Below are 8,396 nucleotides of genomic sequence, written 5' to 3'. Positions count from 1 at the left end.
CAACCGAATCTCATCCTGATCAAATGTCCCATCACCAATCGACCCGCAAATAGCCGAAAAATCGGTCAAGTGAGAATACGGGTCCTCTGAAGCCATCCCGTGAAAATGCGGAACAATGTTAATGTATGATGGTCGGGACATAAAAGTTTGTTGTCCGGCACTCATTCCTGTGGGACCAACGGGCATGCTCCATCTGAGATAGCCGGTCTGAACCGACTGTTAACACCCTGAACCGGGGCCACAAAATTCTTCATAAGCCCCCGGGATTCACCAAACCGCCCCTGTTAACATGAATATTCCGAACTCTTTCGAGCCTTAACACCCGATTCACCCTGTTTCGACCACTTCCATTTCTATTAACCGCATCAACCTTTCTTCGATTCACTGGATTTACCACCTCCTCATCCCAATTATTATCCTCCTCATTCTCTGGCTCAAGAACCTCGTTCTCGGGCTCAACTGCCCGATTCCTTCTAACCCACCGGTCTACCTCGTTCTCAACCTCGAAACCCTCGTTTACATTATTATCTTCCCCCCTTCTTCATCCTCTGTCGGAATTCTAGGAACAACATCATCAAGGTTAAGCCGAACTCTGCGGTTAGGGGTGTTATGTGGGGCTGCTGGTTCAGCCTGGTCAATGTTTTGGTTTTGGTCTCGGTTTCGGGTTCTAGAAGCTTGAGCTGAGTAAATTTTGGTCGTTTGGTGATTGAAATTTAGTGGTGGAGGTATGTTTTTACATTATTATTTTGTTTGATTTTAAGATGTTAGGCTTAACTTTATAGACTGCCTAGGCTTATGATGAACCATCATTGACGTTTTGATTTTAGTTGGATTGTTTCTTTTCGTTATGGTTTTATGATTCAGTAAACTATTTAATTTTACTTGATTGATGCGTATGTGTACTTGGTTTTGGTTTTACTAGTTTTAGTATTCCACATTATCCTTGGTGATTTTCTGTCATATAATAAGATTTCATTAGGTCATTTATTGTGAGTTCTTGACTATTTTGTGGTGGACTTGCAATAAAATCATAGAAATAATATTATTGGTCAAACGAATAAAAGTTTGCTGCTAACCTAGAAAGCTGTAAGGTGATAGATTATTGTTAGATATTTGTTGATTAAGATTGCTATATTTAGTTCTTCGTAAGGAGTTCGTCTAGATTTGATTACTTAACCATGTCTAGCAAGTTAATTGATCTCATTAAATTACCTTTGATCTCCGCGCTGTAAGGTAGGATTTCACTATAAAGGTACTCTTTCATAAATTAATTAGATAACCATAATGAAGTTTAATACATATAATTGGTGTGTCTTAAAACTTGTTAGGAACTCATAGGTGTCTTCTTGAAGGGTCATGGGTCCTTTTTGGGTTTTCATTTAAGTGTCTATTTTACGATTCCAGTTCCATAACTATTATTTCCAACTATTTGATAAGTGAAACTTTGCGGATTCTAGCCTAGGTGGGTTTTCATCATAATCTGAATCAGTCAAACTTGTTTGTCTTGTGTTTCATTAATTGTCTTTTATTAATTAGTATATTTTATTAGTTTAATTGAATATAGTTTATAAACCCTGATGAGCGTCGTTTGAGTCATGAAAAAACCTAAATAACCTACAATATGTGGTCAATGCAAATCAGTAAACAGTTTCAATATTATGAAGTAGCAGATTTTTGTGCTAATCACACAAGCAATAATTTAAATGTAGAATTAAGCAAACAGTAGAGTAAACAAGTTTCTATCAATTAATAAAAGAAAATCACACCCGGGACTTCAAGTAAGCAACCTACAATAATCTCATGCAACCTAACAGATTAATCATTAACGGTTAACTACAGACTGATCAACTAGACAAAACCTTAGACATCATCAATCGTTTTACACACTGCACTGGTTATCAAACAGTCCCTGCCAGTGTGACTCAGTTAAGGGCAATCATATGTTTTATCGTATTCAATCTAATCAAACATTTTATGATCAATTATTATAGCATCTGGTAACTAATCGTTCAGATCAACGTAAACCTAAACCGATTGAACACACAGAAATACCAAACATCAATAATCATAGATCAACCATAAACAATTATACATAAGTGTTCTTAGTCACATGAGAAAACTGAAAGAATTACAAACTATACATTCTTGGGTGAGATTCTAAGAGATTAGCCACTCATGGTCATCATGTGATCTTCAATTCTTGATTCTGGATGATGAAACATGGATCTTGTAGTGATTGGAGGTGTTATGGAGTTCCCAAAATAGCCAAAGGTCGTCAAAAAAGGGTTGGAATCTGATAACCCACGATTTAGGATTTTATCCTTTATATAGCAGCTTGGCCCATGCTTTAAATCTGAATTTCACGTATCAGCGTAAGCTACTCTGACCGCTGGCCTAGCTTACTCTGGGTGAAAATCCCTTACTTTGAATCTGATTTCCTTACTCTGAATCTGACTGCCTTACTCTAAGTTAATTGATATCCAGAGTAGGTTACTCTGATCCCGGAGTAGCTTACTCTAGGAGTTGAATTTCAACCAACTTGTTTCTTTTCATTTCCAACACTTGTGTAGTGGCTCCGATCTTCCCGAGACTTCAAATAATGCCCGTAAATGTCTTCAAATAGCATCTTTAACTCTCACAAACCTATAAATCAAAAGGATACTTGAAATACCATTGTTCTAATGAAAAACTAATTAAAAACTACAAAATTAAAGAACTATTATACAAGATTTATACCCGACCATCAAACCCCCTTTAATAATAATAAATAAATAGTCGTGTAAGTTAGTCGAGTCTAATTAATTAGTTACTATACGTAATTTAAAGAGTCTCGTGGGTTCGATATCCGGACTTACTTAGCTATACTGGAGTCAACCGTACCGGACTTAAAGAACTATTATATAAGATTTATACCCGACCATCAAACCCCCTTTAATAATAATAAATAAATTGTCGTGTAAGTTAGTCGAGTCTAATTAATTAGTTACTATACGTAATTTAATGAGTCTCGTGGGTTCAATATCCGGACTTACTTAGCTATACTGGAGTCGACCGGGTCACTTGCCTGTCAGTAGTTTAGTCGAGTTTAATGAGTCTAGAGCATTACTTAGTGTCTAGATTAGCATAATTTAGTTAATAATTATTTGATTACTTTTAGCACATCAGTTTAGAATGCTTTTAAGACACGAGTTTTTGACTCATAAACAAAGCACTTTTGTTATCGCATAACAGAGTCGGCCGAGTTGTTGGAGGAAGAGCATGAAGTTCCTGTAGCAAATGAGTAATCCAAACGATTTCATTGTCACATTTGTCGTCACTCGATATTCTGATTCACAACTGGATCGTGACACTGTCATTTGTTTCTTAGAACTCCATGAGACCAAGTTTACGCCCAAGAAAGTTGAGTAACCATAATTTGACCTTCTTGTTTCAATAAATCTAGCCTAATCCACGTCCGAGTACCCTAAATTTAAAGCACTTGTGGGACGTGTAAACACTAACCCATGAGAGATAGTTCCTTTGACATAATGAAGAATCTGTTTAACCAATTGGAAGTGGTGGTTGGTTAGTGAGTGGAGGTGTTGAGAGGCTTGATTTACGGCGTATGAAAGATCAGAACACGTGATGGTAAGGTACTGAAGAGCTCCAACGAGAAAGCGACAGAGAGTAGGATCGGAAAAGGGAATGCCATCTTTCGTGAAAGCATCGGCCGTGGACAGGGGGTGGATGCGGGTTTTGCTTCGGTTAAGCCGACTCGGGTAAGGATGTAATTGGCATATTTGGTCTGAGTAAGGAAAAGGCCTTTGTTATCCTGAACCACCTCAAGACCGAGAAAGTAGATTAGTGAGCCGAGGTCTTTGATGGCAAATTCTAGATGTAGAGGAGTAGTGAAAGAGGTGATTAATGAGGTTTTGTTGCCCATGAGGATTTTATCTTCTACATAAACAAGAAGATACATGATAGAATCTCCACGACGAAAGATAAAGAGAGAGGGATCGACATGACTACACGTGAAACCTTAAGATAGAAGAAACGAGCTAAGCTGTTGAAACCAAGCTCGCGGAGCTTGTTTTAGAATGTAAAGCGCTTTATTAAATTTGTAAACATGATTGGAAGATTAGGATCTATAAACCCGGGAGGTTGCTCATTATAAACAGTTACCGAAAGATGACCATTTTGGAACGCATTGTTAACATTGAGTTGGTGAAGAGACCAACTATTAATGAAAGCCAATGAGAGTACAATGCGAATGGTAGATGCTTTCACAACCGGGCTAAACGTGTGATTAAAATCGAGGCTCAATATTTGAGTGAAGCCTTGAGCAACAAGCCGCACTTTGTGCCTATCTAGTGAGTCATCCGAATGGTATTTAGTTCGGAATACCCATTTGGATCCTACAATATTTTTAGACGGCGGACTAGGCACAAGGGTCCAGGTACGGTTTCGATAAAGAGCGGAAAGTTCATCTTGTATAGCATTCATCCAATGGGGATGTTTCGATGCACTTTTGAAGCCCTTAGGAACACTGTTTGTGAGAAGGGCTGCATGAAGGCAAAAGTGCATAATGATAGCAAGATAAGATGCGTGTTTGGATTGGGTTTGTAAGTGCTGACTTTGATGTGAGTGATCATAGAGTGGGATGGTGCGGGAGGTGATGGAGGGGGAGATGGAGATTGGGCAGGGGAAGGGGATGGGGAAGCTGCGGGAGAGAATAGAGGAGGTGGGAGGCCATGGATGGTGATGGCGTTGATGGATGGGGTGATGGTGGTGGGGAGTTTTGAGGTTGGAAGGGTTGGTGTGGAGGCCATGAGTGGTGAGCTATTTGAGGGAGAATTGGGATTTGGTTTACACAGTGAGCACGATTGAAAGTTAGAGGTTGAAGAAATTTGTGATTGGTGGTTGACTTTTGGTTGTGAGCAAGATTGTTTCGGTGGGGCCGATGCATGGGAAAAAGATGTAGGCTCATCGAAGGTGGAAAGAAATAGGGAATCAATGTCTATTTGGAACGAGTTGGGCACATACGGAAACGATTTTTCATCAAAACGAGCATGCTGAGTCACATACATACATACATACATACATGATGATGCAGGATCGAAGCATTTGTATCCTTTGTATTAAGGAGCGTATCCTAGAAAAATACAAGAAATGCTTCTCGGTGCAAGTTTATGAGATGCATAGTTACGTAAATTTGGATAAACACAACACCCAAAGACGCGAAAGTTTGCATAGTTAGGTGTTCTGGAAAATAGCATTTCAAATGGGGATTTTTCATTTAAAATCTTTGTTGGCAAGCGGTTGATGATGTATGTGGTAGTGCTAAAGGCATCAACCCAATGAGTGATGGGGACGCTAGCATGAAAGAGCATTGCTAGACCGGTCTCGACTATGTGTCGATGTTTTCTTTCGGCACGACTATTTTGAGGAGCGGTATAAGGACATGAAAAACGATGGAATGTGCCATTTTCATCAAAGATTTTTCTCACGTATTGGTTGACAAATTTTGTGCCACCATCACTTTGGAAAACCTTTACCTTGCGTGAAAATTGAGTTTGAATGAGACGCAAGAAGGTTTGAAGGACCGCATAAAGTCGGTTTTGTTTTTAAGATGATACAACCAAGAGAATCGAGAGTAATCATCCAGAAACACAACATAGTATTTATAACTGTCTTTGGTAGTGATTGGTGATGGTCCCCATAGATCACAATGGACAAGATCTAGAGGGAAAGAGGCACATTTTTCATTTGTGGTAAATGGTAATTTATGTGATTTAGCAAGTTGACATGAAAAACATAAATTAGGCTTAGGTAAAATAGATGTAAAAGATAAACAGCCAAGTATCTTCAATACATAAATAATGTCAAAATCAACATGACCCAAACGATTATGCCACAATTAGAATGCGACTTTATTAGATGAAACAGAAACAACTAAAGCAAAAGACTTGTCCCGAAGCTCGTAAAGACCGTTTTCAAACCGACCTTGAGCGAAAGATTGGATTGTTTTCCGTCCTGAATCACAAAAAAACGAATTAGAGAAAAGAACATCAACGGGAAAATCATTTGCCAACTTGCTAATAGAAAGAAGATTTCGAGTTAAAGATGGAACAACTAAAACATCGTTTACTTCAACGTGTTTATTTAGCGGGACATGCCCTTTGTGAGTAATAGGCAACGATTGACCTGTACCAAAGGTTACCGAAGACGACCCTTTGTAAGGAAAAAAGGATGTTAAATTAACAGTGTCGTCGGTCATGTGACTGTCGACACCAGTGTCGGCTGCCCAGTCAGGAGCATCCTCGTTTGGAACATGACATTGAGCGTGAAAGGCACAAGCAAGGTCTTCATTTCCAGAAGCCGAGGCCACAAAGGAAAAAGTTTCGGGCACTTGTTTGCAAAGTGTCCATTGGTTCGACACAATTGGCAATGGTGGTGGTGGTGGTGGTGGTGGTGGTGGGGGGGGGGGGGGGGCTATGGTTTCCATTTGCAGAGGAGGAACCGGAAGAGCCAGAGTTCTGGCCATGGTTATATGAGCCCGAGGTCTGGCCATGGTGCTAGCCACGATTAGCATAGGATCCGGAAGAACGATGGTGATTGTTTTGAGCAACGAAGGCAACAGGAGGGTCGGTTGGGGGATTAATAGCAAGAAGAAATTGCTCTTGGCTTTTGGCTTTGGTGAGTAAGTCACAAAAGGGAAGAGGATCACGAGTAGTACGGATGGCAGTGGACCAACTCTTAAACGTAGACCCAAGACCGCGGAGAAACCAATGAGTTTTGTTCGTGTCATTTACGGGATGGCCGATGGCTGAGATTTGGTCACATATGACTTTAAATTTCCGGCCGTATTCCGCCACGGTTGAAGAACCTTTGGTTAACGCCGAAGATTGTCACGGAGCAGGTGCATCTGTTCAAGGGATGTGTTGCTATAGGCCGCTTCAAGGGCGGTCCAGATTTGGCGAGCTGTGGAAAGCCCGAGATTTCGGCAATAGCTTCCTTGTTAAGCTAGGAATTAAGGATGAGAATAGCCTGCTGATCGGAGATCGACCAGGCAGAGAAAGCGGGTTCGGCTGCTCAACGGAGCCAACAAGGATGGATTTCGGTGGTGGAGGAATGGAACCATTGACATGATCGAGAAGTTCCTGGTTAGTAAGAAGGGTGAGGAGTTGGTTTTGCAAATAAAGGTAATTGGTGGAAGAGAGTTTGATAGTGAGCATGTGAAGGATTGTAATCATGGGAAGTTTGGTTTCGATTGTGCGAAAGAAAATGATTCTCTTAATTTCTTAGAGAGAATAATGATCCATAAATAATAATCATATGCTAGTTATAAGGAGAAATATAAGGTAAGTTATAACTATATTTGACTATATAATATTTGAATTAATTTTTTTTAACGGCCAACTAAAGTGATTCTAGAAGTGATTTGTGATAGACTTTTGACTATGAACTGTTATGGTTATTAATATTACATGTCACAATATGTAATATATATGCTAAAATAACAAATAAGGTGTTATTCATTAAAATCACTAAAAATAAATGCTACTTTAACATATTTTACTTTCTTATAAAATCGGTATAAGCTGATTTCTGTACTGAAATTGTTTAATATTATAATAACGAAAAATATAATAATATATTGGAAAATTGGATTTTAATAATCCTAACTTAATGCAGTTGTCTGATAATAATCCCAACTTTGAAAGTAGCTGTCACTGGTCCCAACTTTCACACTATTTGTTTTCATTGGACCTTTGTTAAAAAAATTTTAATGACGTTAAGTTTTTTTCAAATTTCAAATTAATGTTTAGAGGCTTTTGATCAGAATGATTATACGGATCGATTGATGTAAAACTTAACTCGAAACGACGCTTCAAACAGCTTAATTTTTGTTAATTAAAAGTTTAAACACCGAAATTGAAGCATCCTTTAGTCGTTTGGACCACTGTTTGGAAGTAAGCTTTACATCAATCGACTCGTATTCTCATTCCGATCAAAAGCCCTAAAATATCAGTTTGAAATTTGGAAAAAAAAAACATAACGTCATTAAGTTTTTTTTAACAGAGGTCCAATGAAAATAAATAGTGTGAAAGTTGGGATCAGTAACAGCTACTTTCAAAGTTGGGATTATTATCAGCCAACTGCATTAAGTTAGGATTATTAAAATCTAATTTTCCTAATATATTTTCTTTAGCATAGTTTACCTAAAAAGTTAGAACTCATTAATTCAGAAGAGGGATTTCCATTTTAGTATTTTATGTATTTCGGGGAGCATGCATGTAGATGTAAATGTTAATTGGACATGTGTTTATTGAAGCTAACTAAAATTCCATTTTATAACTATATACGTATGGACGACGGTCGAGACATAAACACAAAAGAAAAAGTACCATATATTC

The sequence above is a fragment of the Bidens hawaiensis genome, unplaced genomic scaffold (assembly GCF_021521415.1).
Source record: "Bidens hawaiensis isolate Kalapana, Puna unplaced genomic scaffold, B.hawaiensis_p1.1 tig00018785_1, whole genome shotgun sequence".
NCBI classification, from domain to species: Eukaryota; Viridiplantae; Streptophyta; class Magnoliopsida; order Asterales; family Asteraceae; genus Bidens; species Bidens hawaiensis.
Note: the sequence above shows the minus strand (reverse complement) of the source record.